The 18,924-nt window shown below is 40.8% G+C and overlaps 1 protein-coding gene across 2 annotated transcripts in view; it reads right to left on the bottom strand.

Annotated features, from left to right (window-relative positions):
• greb1l (GREB1 like retinoic acid receptor coactivator) overlaps nt 1-17,234 on the bottom strand; it is a 62,294-nt gene extending 45,060 nt beyond the window's left edge. The window contains exon 1 of one of the 2 annotated variants that reach the window (XM_080726153.1): nt 17,152-17,234. The gene's annotated coding sequence lies outside the window, so the exon portion shown is untranslated. Of the gene's footprint in view, nt 1-16,861; nt 16,975-17,151 lie in introns of those variants that run through there. The other variant, XM_080726155.1, reaches the window with a different exon arrangement.
• Nucleotides 17,235-18,924: the final 1,690 nt, after the last annotated feature.

Raw genomic sequence — 18,924 nt, 5'->3', positions numbered from 1 at the left:
ACTCAAGTGTATACAGGGTATCTGCGCATTTATAAAGTGACGATTTAAGGATTTTCAAGACCAAACTGGCCAAACTGTCGAATGTTAAGTAAGCAAGAGGCGAACATTGTGAAAATAGCCGATCTGCATGCTCACAACGCCTCGCAACGCAAGGCGTTGTGAGCACTGTTGTGAGCACTGTTGTGAGCACTGCTATTTTCACAATATTTATCTGTGGAACCGAGTCACATTAAATGTAATACCTACAATTTCAAGTGCTTGTCATGGTGGGGGTCCCGAGTTGATATGTTTATTTTGGGGGTCACGGCATAAAAAGGTTCGAGAACCCCTGCACTAGACTACATACATGTGTAACACCCCAAATGACTCATCTCCTTAATGTTTTATAATTCTGGCCATGTCATTTGTCTTGTCGTAATAATCAACCATTTTGGAAGTTAGAAAATAATTACACGTTTTTCAAACCTCAAAATGTAGACAAAAGGGAATGCACACAATGGACCAGACCTTTTCCCCTTGAAAAGTTCCAGAAGCAGACAGCCCTAAACTTAATTTAGCCACGAAGTCACAGTGGGCACATGTGGAGAGGACATAAGAAAGAGCTCCCTTGTGGTTCGAGACAGGGCACTTTTCACAATAGGGCCTCTGCTTTCTTTTGCCCCCAGTGAAAAGAGTCTCAGAGCCACCTTGAATCCATTTGAGTGACACCCTGACAAAGAGGGCCCTCTAATGTCCCGAGGAAGAAGACCCCCGCTCCTTCTCCCCAAACTTCCTAACCGGGCGATCAGCTGTATCCATCATGCACAGCTTCCTGACCCCAGGCGCCACTGCCGCGTCAGCAGCACCCCCGTTAACCTCCGTCAACCAGGGGTGTCCCACCAAATTCTCGGGCCCTGGGTACGAGGATTCACTTGCGGGCCCCCCATGAATGTTCTTCATAGGGGGGAGGGGGTTTAACCCATTCAGACTGGGAACATGTTATCACGCGTTGTTTTGTGCTTTAACTATTGAAAAATAGCAGATATACAAGCTCACAGCGCGGCACCGAGTGCCGCGCCGCGAGCTTGTAGATCTGCCATTTTTGAAAAATCGTGGAAATGTGCGTTTTTTTCATTATTTCAAATGAAAAACCTATGTTTCTATGTCAGTGGTGCTCAAACCTTTTCATGTGAAGGACCCCGAAAATGATATGTATTTGGCCACCGAACCCCCATCTAAAAATATTTAGTTCCCCCCCAAAAAAACAAAATTTGAGTTACAAATGATCGCTTTAAAAAATACTGCACCGTGAGCTTGTAGATCTGCTATTTCTCAATAGCTAAAGTATAAAATAATTAATTGGGCCCTAGTAACTCAGTCCCACTCTTCCCCCCCTTGTGACGCCCCTGTCCATCACTCCCTCACCCCATCTCCACCTTCACCCTCCCCCCAACAGGTTCAGCCCTTCTATTAATACAAGCCAGGTTGCCCCCGGTGACAGAGCCCAGAACCTAAATCCCATCAGTCCATCTTACCCCGGTGAGAGCCACGGTAGCAGCAGGACTTTTTTTTTTTTTTTGTCTTAATAGGACAATGAGTGCGGTGGGGGGATGACATCCTTTGTCTGGGGTTTGACGCCACACACACAAACCTTGCTGATGAGAAAAAAGTGACAGTAAAGCCATTCAGGGCCAGTGTCACTGATCCTGTGAGGGATGTGATGTGTTCCAGATTGGCAGATGTGTGGCCATTTAAATCATGACTTGGTTAATCAGTTTTAAAGTTGAAAGTGGAATGATGAGGGCAAAATAGGGAAAAAAATAAAACAACAACAATTAAATGAATGATGATTTGAAGTTATAAACAATCTTTGCATTTTCATTCAAGATGTATTTATTCTCTAAATTACACGGAGTCGTTAAAGACATTTCAGATGTGTGACACCCCAATGACATCATGGACCCATGCACAACGTCATCCATTATTAGCCAACTCAGCTGAACAAGACATTCTGTGGTGTTTAAGCTCAAGAAGCAGGACAGAACATTAGTGTGCATCACTGTGGACACTGAGTCTCTTGGGTTCTTTATCCTCTGGGGCAAAAAAAGCCAGATTGACAATCAGCCCCTGGTCCACCCTGGAAGACACTTGTTCTACTACTTATCATATCGCTGTGCAGAAACAGTCATATTTCAACTTTTCGTGTTTTTTTCGTAAATGAATGCCCTACTTCAGGGTTCCCCAATAGGCGGCCCGCGGGCCATTTGCGACCGGGCCATTTGCGACCCCAGTAATAATGGTGGTATAAGAGCAGCAACGACACTAGTATATCGTCGTTGTCGGGTGGAAATCTCGTATCTCCAAATGTGTACGTTCTTTCGCAAATCATACAAGGCTGTCGCACAAAAGTAGTGAAACAGCCGATCTACAGGTGCGAGGCGTTGTGTGCTTGTAGATCGGCTGTTTTCACTAGTTTAAATAATTTTTAAAATGATAAATTCAAAATGAACAGTTTTGGACATGACAAGATTTTCACCCAACAACGATGAAAACTGTCGCTGAAGTAGTGGGAACGCCGCCGTCGCCCCCTGCAATCTTGTGGCCCTCGGCTTGGTACCCTAGACATTATTCAGCCCTTGGGGAAAACTAATTGGGGAACCATGCCCTACTTGATCATACAACAGTCTCACAAAAAAGTAGCTGCGTTTCTAGCGTGCAGATCTGCTACGTTTGCCATTTTTCAATTTGAATCCCAAAAAGTAACAATTTTGGACAAGACATTATTAGGCTATATATAATATTCAGCAACAGGGCTCAATCCAAATCAAAGGCTGTGTTTCCGGTTGATGACGTGCATGTGAGAACTGGGAAGGCTTTTTAGAGAGCTCTCACTCGAGTGGCTCTCTCTGTTCATCTCTCTTTTTAGCCCTTGTTTTCATTGAGACAAAGGAAGCAGCAGTCACACACAAGCATGCACGGATGCACACGCACGCACGCACGCAAGCACGCACACACGCAAGCACGCACGCACGCACGCACGAAGGCACGCACACAGACATACACACACACACACACACACAAAGGCACACACACACACACACACACACACACAAAGGCACACACATACAGACATCTCTGCCGATTTTTGTTCTCTTGACAAGAACAAAATATTACTAGTTTTAATATAATGCTACTGACAACCATGCAGCCAAGCCAGTGGTTTTCAAACTTGTCTAGGACCCCTAAATAGATATGTATTTGAAAATGTTTTGCACCAGGGACCCCAAGAGATGATTTGCGTTGTTCAAAAATGTCCAATACTTTCAAGATAAAAAGAAATGTAAAAGAAATGCAGATGTACAAGCCCGCAGCGTGGCACAAAGTGATGTGCTGTAAACTTAAATATCTGTTATTTTTGAATAGCCAATGTATAAATGGATGAAGTGGTTAAAATGATGACGCTGTATTAACAAATCCCCAAGACCGCACTTTGAGAACCAGTGAGGTAGGCTATATAATACTGATTTCAATCATAATCATGTATTGTAGGCTGTCTACTACTGATTTCGACATCATGTAGGCTGTCTGCCTACTACTGATTGCAACATCCATGTAGGCTCGGCTGTATGCTACTTGTTTCATCATCATGTAGGCAACATACAACCATAGCATAGACATAATTTACATAGACACTGCATTGGCTACTGGATCGTATGTCAAGGTTGGCTGGGGCAACTTGTCATAACTTCACTGGAAGAAATGTGCTAATATAAGTACAGTAGACTAAAACATTTAATAACCATTTATTAGCTAAACAAGATATGGTCTTTCGATATTTGTATTCATTTAACCAAGTATCCTATATCAAGTTCACAACTACATATCTGACATTTGTAACGACTGAAATAATTAAGCAAGTACTACATGTAAGTACTCTTGTTTTCTTTCTTTTTTTTGTTGAGGCATCAAAAAAGATAATAAAAAAAAAAGATATTTAAATTGTCTCTTCAATGTCATCTGGGGACCCCCCAAAATCGGGTGGGAATCCCCCTGGGGGTCCCAACCACAGGTTGAGAACCACTTGTATACACTACTGATTTCATTATCATGGCTATATATACTATTGACTTCATTGTGTAGGCTGTGCATCGTATGCAGACCAGATCTACAAAAGTACTTAAGTACATGTTTTAGGAAAACATTTAATTTACACGCAGGATTTGAATGCACATTGAACATAGTCTCTGACTGAAAGAAAGGAACAGAGACAAACAAGAGAGAGAGAGAGAGAGAGAGAGAGAGAGAGAAAGAGACATAGAGAGAAGGGGGAGGGTGAAAATGGAGAGAGTGAAAGACAAGAATGACCTTCCCAGCCAGGCAGGAACACTAAGTACAGGCGCATCAGAGCACTGGGTCCTGGTCACCGTGGCCTTGGCCCGTCTATGACAGCCTATGGCAAAGAACGGTACCAGAGACACACAGACAGAACACGCAACGCACACAGCACATTATGACCTTGTGTTTTCGTAATAAGGAGAGCGAGAGAGAGTGAGGTAGAGAGAGAGAGAGAGAGAGAGAGAGAGAGAGAGAGAGCGAGAGAGAGAGAGAGAGAGAGACAGGGGGGGTGGAGGGTGACCTGTTTGGATTTGTTTGTGAAATGTGTGTGGGCAGGAAGGTTTGGAACAGTAGAGAATAATATGGGACCTGAAAACACAAAACCATGATAGAGCAGCTGAAGTATTAAACAATATCCTCTGTCTAAAAGCGTTCATGCTTTTGACATTTGTCAGCCTTCTTATCAACAATGGTAACCCTAACCCAAAAAATAATATATTCAGTTACAAACAAACTAGAAAGATGTTCTTCGTGGAGTGCATATCTGCATCAGGCCTGGTGGCCTACCCAGGGCTATGTAAGTTGTGGGTTACAACCATTAGGCCCATGGATGCTAATGGGGATAGCGTCTTATGGCACCTCAACATGTGATTATAATTCCGAATGATATGGTGTTTCTTTCACAAACTAATCGCACTAATTTTGAAAGCTAAGTACTAATTTATAATTAGCTTATGTGTAGCTAATATGGCGAATATTGGTACAAAATCATGTTTCCAAAACAAATACATTGATTGGGCAAATGAACATTTTTAAATAAAATATTTCACTCTCGCAAATTGACTCCAGAAATAGTCCTCATCCTTTCTCACAAAAGATTTGGCCTTAAATGTATTACAAGTCTTAATAGGCTTTCAAATTGACTAGATAGTATATTTTGCTAAATTTCCCCACAAATGAATACTCCCCTCACACATTCTCTCATTGTGTATTCACTGTAGCATTTCCTTCAGTACAAAGATACTGATCTTGATTTTACTTATTTATTATTTTTAAACATCAATTATTGCCCCGTTACCAATCGGCTCTATAACGGCTGACAGTCTGATAATGTCTACTCCCAAAATGAACACTCTAAAGGTCATTGCACACTGCTGCATTTTTTCGGCCGAATATAGGAGCACGTAATTAAAGAAATCAACCTCATGTTATGTCAATCACGTTTGCACACTGCCGCCCGTTTCATATTTATTTTCGGACCACTGGGTCCCTTGCTCTCTCTTATCTCTCGCTCTCTCCTTGCCCTGAAAAACGCATTTCGCAACGAAAAAACGCAGCAGTGTGCAACCAGCTTAATACCGTGAGTGATTGAAACACAATAAAACTTGCTGCCAAACCTTGCATGGCCCAGTTCAACTTACAAAACGTTTTAACTGGGCTTCAGACTGTCCTATTATAATGCAGTCAGAGGCAGAGCACACAATGTGCTCTTTAAAAATAATGAGCAAGTTGCAGTCATCATTTTGTGGCTGCCGCCGGTACTGTTCCACTGGGGATGGCATCTCTGCACAGTGGAGAATACTAGTGTAGACAATATGAGAACACGCTGTTCCACAACAGCAGGGAGAGAGTGGATTGTTACCCGGTTGCTCTCCTAATTTCAATACTCAGACCACAGATATATCATTTCCAAAGTTCTCTCCAATGCATCCATACCTCACACTTCGCTGTTTGTGAAACCACTTTGTTGCAATGGAGCCCAGCATAGAATGCAGAATAGAGATTAGGGATGGGACGATACGCGATATTATCGTTTATCGTGATAAAAAACACTCACGATAATCATATCGTGGAGATTTCATGCACTGGGATCAATTCACCTTTTATTTGCTGAGCAGCATATCCGGTACGACTTAAACCCTCTATAATTGGTAAAAGGTACTTATACTTAATACAGTCTTTTTTTCACTCTCAATCAAATGTCTTTGCCAAAAAATAGCCGATCTACAAGCTCACAGCGTGTCGTTGTGAGCGTGTAGATCTGCTATTTTTTGGCAAATGTTCCACCCCAGGATAATGTATTTTGATTATCGTTATAATATCGTAAATCGCGATTTCTTTTGTCACAATAATCGTGATATGAAATTCTCATATCGTCCCATCCCTAATAGAGATGTGAGGTCACTGCTCATGCTGCAAGGATCCTAATGCAATATGATGCATGTTGTGATGTGACGTGAAGATGGAACGTCTCAGGTTTAAGGGTTCCCCATTTGTCCATTACGGTGGCTAATTAAAAAGCATAGTCCATGCACAAAATACTTTATTCTTTCATTGTGGTGTGCAATCACCCACCTCCATTACGTGTACGTGTGTGAGAGAACACACGCACGCACGTACGCACGCACGCACGCGCACACACGCGCGCGTCCAGAGAAAAACTGTCACACTTAATGGCTGTCCTTCGTCTTTGTTCTGGACACGCTTGCTGACAAATTACTTAAGGGCATGTACTAGATAAGTTCCATTCATTTCTGCCAGAGAGGTATTTCAACTTTGATCTGACACAGAGGAACACAGAGGGTGCAACAGAGTGAATGTGAGAGAGAGAGAGAGAGAGAGAGAGAGAGAGAGAGAGAGAGAGAGAGAGAGAGAGAGAGAGAGAGAGAGAGAGATCTCAATGGGAGGTTGCTGGGAAAGCGGGTGATGGGAGGGGTTGAGGAGGGAGTGATAAAGGGGGGATTGAGGTGTGTTCGGTCAGTCACGTGGTCAATAAGGGGTTACACAGGATGATGCCTGTCTTGCACATCAGAAACAGAGATAACTTGCAACACCACAGGAAGTACCATGTATCAGTTAATCATGACTGTGGACAGTGGACACACACACGCACGCACGCACACACACACACACACACACACACACACACACACACACACACACACACACACACACACACACACACACACACACACACACACACACACACACACACACACACACACACACACACACACACACACACACACACAATATATATTTTAGGGCTGTGAAAATTTGCCAAAAATAGCATTCGAATATTCGCCTGAAAATCCCCCGTATATTCGAATAAATTCGAATATTCGAAAATATCGAATAATTCGAAGCATCCGAAATTCGAAGCCCTTTATTCTAGACAGTCGCTTCTATCGCTTTTCTTTTTTTTTTTACTGTGTGCAGGTCCGCGTTGGTCAGGGACGTGCAAAGAATGTTAAGAGAGGCAGGGGCTGACATTTCTAAAAGGGCCTTTTGGTGGACAATTCTCTGTTAAAAGGGCAGGGGCTCAAGCCCCTTTTGATGTATGTGTGCACGTGCCTGCGTTAGAGCAGAATCTGATCCTCGTTGCAAAGCGTCACTCACAGCAGCCGTGATTGAGTTGAGTTGGAACAGCCACGACATGAAATGAGCAATTATAATCACACCAATGGATTATGTTCTGGTTTGAACCAAATTAGATAGTCTACATTAAGAGCAGTGTGAGTGACGGAGGGAGTTTTACCGTTATTGCGTGCGGGGAGATTGACTCGGTGAGAGAAGAAATCCATGCTTTTTTATAGTGTTTTCGGTGGAGAAGTCTCGTTGTTGTATGCCTTCCCGTCACTACCGAAACGAGTCGCCCGTTTCAGCTTAACTCGTTAATCATTCTGAATCAACGTGAGCCAGTTTAAAAGCACTGTGTGTGCACTGTGCACTGTCTGCGAGGCGGACGAGTGCATCTGTCTCTCCACTCCGACATGTGACGGCCAGTGTGTGAAGGGAAAGTGAAGCAGCTGGAGGTTTATTCTTCGCTGTATGACGGTGTCGCTAAATAGGCACCCTTAATGTACAAGCCCACAGCGTATTGGATCAGCGACGTATTGTGGACTTGTAGATCAGCCCACTTTTGCAGCAGCGAATGGAGACTTCTGCCTTGCGAGACCAGCCACCTTTTAACGTTCCATGCGCCCAGAATCTCGCGAGAAGTGCGGTAGATTTGTTTTAATTAAATATAAATTAATTCGAAGCTCAATTTTTTACTTTCGAATATTCGTTTATTGTTAACATTCGAACGAATCTTCGAATATGGAATATTCTTTCACACCCCTACATTACATAGACTTCCATTCATTTTATGCAAGTCCTGTGGCCTTACCCTAACCTCTATCCCTAAACCTAACCCTTGTGGGGACCTACTATTTTGTCCCCACACTGTCAGAGGTCCCCTGCAGGTGACTGTGTGAACATGCGTTTAGTCCCCATAAGTATAGCTAGACAAACTCACACACACACACACACACACACACACACACACACACACACACACACACACACACACACACACACACACACACACACACACACACACACACACACACACACACACACACACACACGAAAAAGATATGCAAATATAGAGTGACGGAAGAAGTACTCAAATGTTTTACTTAAGTAAAAGTATCAATACCCTATTGTAGAAATAGTCTGTTAAAAGTACAAGTTCGGTATTCAAAATGTACTTGAGTAAAAGTACAAAAGTATTGACACCAAAACATACTCAAAGTACCAAAAGTAAAAGTACTCATTGTGTAGAAGGTACCATTTCACAAGTTTTCAAATGTATAAAAATGTATACAAATCCTTTGAAAATAGCAGATCTACAGTAAAGTAAATAGGTCTGAAGTGGTTTTGTAATAATAATAATCAAAATCTACAAACTAACTAGTAAATAAAGTTTTCAAATAATTATAGTGGAGTAAAAGTACAATATTTGCCTTGATATGTAGAGGAGTAGAAGTAAAATTATTGGATATTGGAATGTAGTGTGTAAAAAATACAAAATGTAATTAAGTACAGTACTTTTACACCACTGCAACTGTATGTAGAAAAACTCATCTGCCCTTAATTTGGCAATTTGAAATGGCTGACATTTGTGTTATATTACCCATTATGTAAGCCCTCCAAGTCAAATTCCTTGCATGTAAACAACATACTTCCTGATTTCTGATTATATACAAAAATGGCTAGGGTTACTTCCAATATCGGCGTAACTCCGTCACCAGTGCACAATAGGAAAGAAAAGAAAGAAATACGGTTTCCAACAAAGACAGAACTAGAAGTACAAGTACAGTACGTGTCATACACACACGCACAGTCACAGACTTAGCCCAGAGCTTCCTTCATAATAAACAGAGCAAGATGTTCAGCCTTTTTGGCTGTACTCTAGGTACTGTATGTCCTGTCTTTCGTTGTTCATTTCTCTCAAATCGTCAATCACTACAAGATGAGATCCAGTGCTGTGAGCAAGAAAGGGATTTTATCTGGCAGGGATTTTAGTCCACAGAGCCTTTCCCCTTCCCCTTCACTCCTAGGCAGGTCATAAACACCTGGGCGTGAAGGAGACTCACACCCGACACAACACAACACAACTTCATGGTCAGATATTTGGGGCAAGTTGTCTAACCACAGACCAATGCTCTGCAACCGTATCTTCAGATAACATGATCCAACATTCAAAGTAGCTTAATGAAAGTGGCATCTGAGTGCACAGAATATCAGTTTACTGAGCTTGGTGAAAGGGATGAGGATATGTGTCCTCGGGAAGAACGTGATTGATTGTTAAGATTGTTGAAAATCCAGTCACCGTGATAAACAGTGCATGTAAGATCATTTTGTAAACAATTGCTAATGTCCACAAATTGACTTTAACTAATATAGGGCATGCGAAAGAAATATGTGTTCCTCACCCAGTGCAGTGCAGGTGAAACTAAGATATAACATCTGATGGCAGAGGGATTTTGGGCGAGAAAGCCCCACCTCCAGCAGAGGGATCAATGCACATAAATGGAAGAGGTCACAGACCTTTGACTTCTCCTTTCAGCGGGGGGAGGAGCAAAGGCCTTTGTGAGATTGGCTTTAATGATCCAATTGTGCAACCCTGTCATACTCCTTATACAGGACATACAGTTGTTCCCCTCCTGTGCTATCCACTCCTTTTTTCATTTTAGAAAAGTAAAGGACAATAGAACCTTGTTTACCTGATCCCCATGGGAATGGATGTGCACAAGAATGTACTGTTTGTACCCTTATAAAAGGATGAACCTCATGAGATGAACAATCTCATCTTCAAGGAGATCCTTTATTACACAAATGTACAAAAATGCTAGACACAATCACATTAGTCTGGGGAAAAAAACAAACACAAATACATCCACACATACACAAACAAAATCTCTCCAAGGACAATCGCTGTTGTCGGGTGGAAACCTTGTATGTCCAAAACAGTTTTTATTCATCATTAATATATCATATATATATATATATATATATATATATATATATATATATATATATATATATATATATATATATATGTTAAGGCTGGGACTTTAACTGATTAATTGCGATTAATTAATCACAGAAAATTAACGCGGTTAAAAAAAAATAACTCATTTTAATCGCACTTAGTTTTTGCACCACAGAACCTTCAGTTTCGGGCATACCGATTAGGGATGGCCAACGGCTAACCGTTACCGTTAAACCGATAAGAAATTGGTTACCGGTAAGCACTAACGGTCAATTTTGACCGATAAAAAAGAAAAGAAAAAGGAAATCAACCCATGTGTCACACCAAAAGCCCCGTACACCAATATCTACGCAACATCAAGTCATCAACCATGCAACTACGCGCTGTGGTCACACATTTCTGGGACACCAATGTCTGTGTAACATCGAGCATTCACGCAACTGCGAGTCTGCGACGCGAGTCGTACACGCTGACTTATTCAACAAATGCTCCGTCGTCGATTGGATTTTACAAAACAGACCCCGTCACATTGAATCCCGTTTAAGAAGAGTAGGATATGCGAAAATAACAAAGCTGAGCTCAGACTCGCAAATTCAATGATCGCTGCATCAGCACAGACAAAACACGGGCGAGAGAGAAGAAAATTTATGAAATGGACATCACGTTTAGCCGATTCAACCATTCCAAAAGTTATACGATTGAAAGTTATTGTTCTACATACGAGCATCTCGCTGCGGCTGTTTAGTTAGGCGATAGCCAGGGAGTGCACAGAATGTTAGAGAGGCATGGGCTGAATGGCCTTTTGGTGGACAATTCTGTTGATAAAAGTTAAGGGCTCCAGCCCCCTTTGCTGTATGTGCGCACGTGCTTGGCGAAAGCGCATCACATTACAGACTGATCATTTCAATGCCACCGTTTCTTTGCAAAAACACATTTCTTTTAGAAAACATTTGTATTCTTGTTTCTCCTAGTTTTATTGTTTGTAATGTGTAAATATGGCACTTTATTATGGGGAAAAACGGGTGTATTTTCCTTTTTTAAATCGCTAAAATAGCGCATTTTTGAACACATTTCCTTAACGCATTTTTGAAGACATTTCCTTAACAGTTAACGGTTAATTAACTGATAAGGCCTTTCGGTTATCGGTTAAGAAAAAATCTCCATTTGGCCATCCCTAATACCGATCATAGCGATGCACCAACCAAGAAGAGACAACAAACGCAAAGGGAGAAGTAGCCGATCAAAGCGCTTTGCTTGGCACAGTGGATGCGAAATTTAGATTTAAAAAACTCACTTGTTGATTCACTTGTACAACAAGATGTGTTTTACTTGAAAAAAAAAATGCTTCTCAGGTCAAATATCGATGTGCGATTAAAATGTGATTAATTGCAATTAATTAATCACAGAGCCTGTAATTAATTAGATTAACATTTTTAATCGCATCCCAGCCCTAATATATATATATATATAGATTAATTTACAAAAAAATAATAATAATGCAAATTTGAAACTTGGAGATACAAGGTTTCTGCCGGACAGTGACGAAATGTAGCACGTAGAGATACCCATACAAGAATGTACATACATGCACCTAAACATTAGATAACTCATTCCTGGATAGTACAATTAGAAGCAAGAGCAGGATGTTTGAAGACAAGTAAAGGGTATGTGCCCACTGTTAAGAATGACACAAGTCACACGACCACAACATTGAAATGCGCTGTCATTCTCAATCACTGCTCATTTAACATGATAATGTGCTTCATTCTATGAATAGAAAGTGCTCTTTAGAGGCTTAGACGTTAGTCCTTACAAACTGCCAAACTGATCAGTGTGAAATTTCTTGTGCTGCCAGAAAATACTTTTGCCCCTCATGTTTTATACTTTTTAAGCATCTAATTTTATAATGGAATTCAGTAATGTGGCTCTGATAAAGCAGGAACCTTGTTCATATTTGGAGTTATCCGTATATAACTTATGCCATATGACTGACGTCACAGTCTGAGATCTACATGGGTGCCATGCTGCTCCCATGTGGATCCTGAGATCCACCTGATCCAATTTTTTTTTTTAAATGCTTTGCTCAGTCAGTAATACTCAGTATGCCTACAAGGTTACATCCTCACTGTTAATTTAACTCAGAGACTCATTTTCTATTTGATTTATTTTTCCTTTATTGTGCCCTTGGGGATTTATTTTTCTCTCCGCAATTAACCCATTCTAAGGACTAGGAGCAGTGAGCAGCCACCTTGCAGTGCTCGGGGACCAATTCCAGTTGAAATGCCAGTCCCTTGGTCAAGGGCACTTGCATGGGTTACCTCACATGCATGTCTTTCGGCCCAGCATTTTAAAGTGCATTCACTGACCCAGTGAATAAGTGCATTGGTAAGCCTGAGGATCAGTGCTGTCCATGTCCAGCTGTCTTGCTTCTCTGCTCAGTGCTCATCACTCCCACATGTTCCAGCCTCATCTACTTCAACCTCCCATTCCAACACCCCCCCACTCCACACCTTATCTATATTTTCTCTTCTCCACTTTCATGCTGCATTTTTGGGACCTGGTCAATAAGTGTCTAAAGGAGCAGCTAGAACACGATTGACATTAATACATTTTCCAACAAATGTTTTGTTATTTTTGTCGTACTGATATAGAGATATATTTATATTCATGTTATGTAGCCTACTTAATAACTTGTAAAATGCCCATGGCTTGCCTCTTTAGTCCAAAACTAGGGATGCACAATATTGAAATCTTGGTCGATATCCGAACATTAAAAGAAAAACAAAATATATATAAATATATACTTTTTAATTTATTTAAAATTTTGGACTCCATCACCACAAAAGGCTTTTTCAGCTTCACATTCAAACATAAATATTATAAAATAACATATGGGCGGAAAAACCCCCAATATATAAAAACATTTCTGAGACCGATATTGCCAATATGTCAACATGATGACCGATATATTGTGCATCCCTACTTCCTCACTGCTAAATTAAGCATGTGTTGCTCTGGATTAAGAGCGTCTGCTAAATGCCTAAATTGTAAATTGTTTCTGACACCATGTGCTCTTCCACTTCATCAGGATACTGCTTGCACAAGTATACAGGATGTCACTAGATAGAAGTACAACAGTCATCTGCTTGTTAGAACCTCAATGGATGTGGATGGATCTTGACATGAAATAAAATCACAACATGCAGACTAATGTGATTTTGTGTGTACAACTTATAATTCAGATCATTGGCACATCTGTATTAAACTATCATTGTAAATATTTTCTTACCCCCCCTTTTTTTTTTTACACAGAGCTGACAGTGCAGATGGGTTCCTGGCATTCTTGACCCCCAATAAAAAAGGACAGGTTAAAAGTTTAAAAGGTTAAAAGAAGACGCTTGTCTTGCTTGGCACAATAACAGTGAGACAATCCACAACACTGATGCTTGATGATTAGGCTAAATAGGCTAATTATGAAAGCTTTAGATACTAACCGAACATGTTGACAAGATAGACATTGCTTAGGCCAATCTTATACTTTAAATTATGAGCAGTAGTCATGCTTTGATTGAATACTGATATATACTGATATATACTGTATATATAGTATTTGACTACAATTATCTCTCTGTAGACCCCCTCTAAAATGAGATGCTTCATCTCAAGGGGTATTATCCTTCCAATAAAGGTACTATATGTAAACCTATCCTATCTGCTGTTTGTTGGTGCCGTTTAATTGTCTAATAATAGTTAAAGTTTAAACAGCTCATTTTTCAAATAATAATAAAGCAACCCATGGAAAATGGAACAATTATGCAGCTATTCAAGTAGTTTCATGGTTGTTTTGAGGGTTTTCAGGGTTCTATCACATCTCAATAGCACAGATTACTTGCGGGAACTATTGCAGCAACATGTCGCATCCGCAAAACGCAAGCTTGTAACCTCTAATCACATCGGAAAACGTTGAAGAAAAGCAATTACCCATCTGATTGGCTAGTCCCTTAAGAGTTTTCATGATCTAGAAGGAAAATGATGTACTGTACTGTAAGTAGTGTCAATGAACTGTAAGGGTGGTTCTTGTGGATGAATCTTCATAGTAGATCAATACTCAAACTGATATGTTTCTGCTGCGAGCCAAGACCACAGTGGAACCTGATGCCTCGGCATTCCTGACTGTATTGGTAATCAATCACTATGTAGCCTAGTGCTTTTTGTTATGACACTGACCCCACATCTGAGTGACCCACCACACATTGTTTTGTCATAACAGAAAATAATAATTATGGAAGGTGTGACTGAAATATGCAACTGCATCCTCAAAAGCTGGGTTTCAAAGCTTTTAAAGAAACACAACATGAAGAAGACAGTGTCTGAAAGATTCAAAAGGGTATTTTAGAACTATGGCAAGATGGCAAGATGACAGTGTGTGGTATTAAAGTAAATCACCATAATGTTACCCTGGTAACAAAGGCTTAAAATGGGAACGGATCAGGCATAGTGATCCATGTCATGCTTTGTAAGAAATGTCAGAGAGTATTTAATTCAGACATCTTCTGTCCTACTAAAGAGAACCTTGAAACATGAACCAGAAATAGAAAATTGGGGTAGACTCATTCATTGTTACTAACTGTTCAAACCAAAAGCTTAATTTATATAATTAACAAGAAACAACAACACATTTTTGTCACAGCTCTGTCAGCACAACCACATACAGTAGCCTATGACTTGCTTGGAGTTTCACCAAAACCCAGCATGGTCGTAAATTCATGAAGTGCCATTCAACCGTCGAAAGCCTGGCTGTCACCTAACTGGAAAACGTAAAGAATTATGCAAAGCTCATGGAAAGAGATGTCTCCTTCAAGGCTAGAAAGAGAGAGAAACCTGTCCTGTGCAACAGTTGTGTCACAGGGGCTGCATTTATCTCCTCACTAGATTAACTCCCAATTGTTCTCAAGGAACAAAGACAGCTAGTGAGGAAACACCTCCCCCTCCTCCAAGGCCAGATGGTCAGCGTTCAGAAACCCCTGAACCGGACCCTCCAGCCCTTGCCCTCTCTGATAGCGTGTGGGTGAGACAGACAGGCCACCCAACAAAGTTCACAATCCACACCAGCAACACATTAGCCTGATAATGTTGTTCTACTGTACTCTGGTACAACTGATACATGACAACTCAACATGATTAAATCATAATCAGCACCAAACCAAAGGGTTCCTCTTTTCATTCACTTGCATCATTCCGTAAAAATTACATTGATGAGCTTAATGAAGTCCAGTGACAGTGTTACTGGAATGGGAGATAGGTGTGTGTATTAATTAATTGCTGGGCTCTGATAGAATTTCTAAGCCTGCAAATACTGACTTATATTCATTATTCAGGACTTTCAGGTTAATCATAAATATTGTCCTTGACTCCAAAGCAGGAGAGGGTGGTCTTGAGACATAAGAATGCAAGCGTTAGGACATGAAACATGGGGGACAGTAGATTAGAATCTGGTCAAGATAGACTGGTTTGGTTTGCATAATTACATTGACAGACAGACCACACACTGGCACTGCATCTTCTAGCTGCTCTTATCTGATGCTCTTCAGCCATGATGGCATGGCTGAAGCACCAAGACCACAAACACCCCCCCCCCCCCCCCCCCAGGCAATGCATTAATTAATAGATACAAATCTGTGAATTTGGGGTTCACTTTCCATGTCCTCTTCAGCAGACGTAAAATACACACATGAATATAATAACTTAACTTCATGCATTGATTACGGGTTTGTTTGGCAAGCATACAACATTCATTCTTACTTATAGTAGATAAGTCTAACATCATCAACACCCAAATACATACTGAAGGATGAATTGATCTCGATCATACAACACTGTAGCCTATACTGATAATGGACTTCTGTTTTATCCCAAGATACCCTACTGAACCATTCATGTAGACCTTGTATAGGGGTTATACACGTAATATTAATTCCGTCGGCATAAAATGTAGATCGATTTTGGGAGAAACGCTGGCAAGCCTAATAAATAGGTCAAATAATATATTGCAGTCACGACACGAGCGACGCAATACGAAGCAGATAACGGGTCTGGTTCTTTCTTTACTTTATACAATTTTCGATTAAGTTTGCAGACAGTCTAACTTCGGCCTATTCATAACCGAGTTGTCTCTATATATCGGTAACCTACTTAGATGTACTTTATTAAGAAAACATTACTTACTATGTTGAGTATGTTCTGGTCCCTTTGCAATTAAATATGTATACGGAACACATTTAGTCTTTACAGTGGCTAACTCGGTAGCATCGCTGACGAGGATCGAGCATCGCTAATCGTCACCTGCATCAACGCAGAGAAGGACTGACTGACTGACAGCGGTCAACACAGCAAACCTATGTATTCATCAACGCCGCTTCCAGTGCGTCATCATGAGACAGAGACACTTGTTGTGAAAAGTGTACGAACTATGAAGTCATTGGACGTTTATTTATCGCACAGGCGGTCATGCTTACCTCTTTAGTTTTGTTTTATCCGTATTGAAAAGCGTCACGCCGCCACGTCCATCGACACATGTGAGAAGTGACTGAGTTAATACCTCTGTGTGTTCTGTTTGTTGTTGCTGTGCTCGCTGCCAGTGCCTTCCTCCAGAAGGCTTTGACACGGCGAGGGCAGATGCGTCAATTTGGGTATGGCAAGTTATGGCAGCTGCCATACGTTGGCTACAGGGGGAAATAATAAAATGTTCTTTTCGTCATGCCTTTTGCTTAGGTATGGCAAAATGACTGGTGTGTGCAAGACACCAGTCATGTTGCCACACCTTAGCTTTTGCTGAACTGACGCCACTGGGCGAGGGAGCCATGGAGTGACGTCAGTGAATTACTGTATGTACCATTTGGTCAGTGGTGGGAAAAAAGTACTCACATTTTATACTTGGGTAAAAGTATCAATGCTGCTGCTGCTGCTGCAATGTAGAAATACTCTGTGTTACAAAGTCCGGAATTCAAAGTATTTGTATCAAAATGTACTTTAAATTGCAAAAGCAGAAGGTACTCATTGTGCAGAATGTCCAGAGAATAGCAGATCTACAAGCTCACAAATGCGTCGCGTCACGGTGTATTGTGAGAGGGAAAATCATTTTCAAAAGGGCTGAAGTGGGTAATATAAGATTTGTGTAATGAATCAAAATCTATAAAGTAAGTAGCAACTACATTTTTCAAATAAATGTATTGGAGTAAAGACAAGTAAAACAAAAGTACACTATTTGGATCCGAGATTAGTGGAGTAAAAGTATTGGAGTACAAAGTACAAATACCTCAAAATTGTACTTAAGTAAATCTACTTAGTTACTTTCCTCCACTGACCATTTGGTTTGGTTGTAAACGCGTCCACTTGTCTTGTCCGTCAATGGAACGAGAGCCAAAAACACGCTGCTCGTACGACGGTGTCGCGTGCCGAAAATAGCCGACCTACAAACACTGGGCCATAGTGGACGAGACGCGCCGTGATCTTGTAGATCGTCTGTTTTTGGCGCGCGACACCGTCGCACAAAACGATGGATAATAAATAAATTCCACATCATCAGACGATGCCAGATAAAACGTTCAGGACAGAACGTGTTGTTTGTTGTCGACATCAACATGTTGATATTTCACTATCCAAACCTTTATCAAGATTTTGTGGATGTCACAAACTCATGCGAACTTTATTTTATTATTCAATTGATTGTTTTGTTGACCGTTTAAGGTTACATACATGATACATAGTACATGAGTTTGATTTTTTTGAGAGAGTTTGAAAAGCTTGAGAACAGCTCCCTCTATTGGTAGAAATGCAGAATGAAAATGAAGAAATGAAGCGGCTGTTGTCTTCGTTCAGCATACTTAAAAAGCAACACACAAATACTTAACAAGATACAAATATTATAAATAACCTTTCCCTTCAATGAACATTCAACATGTAGCTATTTAAGATACAATGGATTGCCTATTTTTGTTTCAATGTTGAAAATGAATAGGCCTACTTAATATTAGCCTATGATGATGATTGAATACTGTATTAGAAGTTTGCATATAGGTAGGCTACAGGACAGTACAGTTCACTGAAGGTCAGCTAAAAGGATAAAGACCACAAAGCTTTTGGCTTGTTTAGGGGTTCCTTTTTTCTCAACCCAGGAAAAAATCCAGTCAGGGAAAAAAAGGTATTTACAGTAAAAAGGTCAGGGATAGGCTTTGACTTTTTTTGAGCGGTGGTAGACCGCTCCTATACGTGGCTGTGTGTGTGTGTGT

The sequence above is a fragment of the Nannobrachium achirus genome (assembly GCF_963921795.1).
Source record: "Nannobrachium achirus genome assembly, chromosome: 5".
Lineage (NCBI taxonomy): Eukaryota > Metazoa > Chordata > Actinopteri > Myctophiformes > Myctophidae > Nannobrachium > Nannobrachium achirus.
This window is presented reverse-complemented; position numbering and strand designations above follow the sequence as displayed.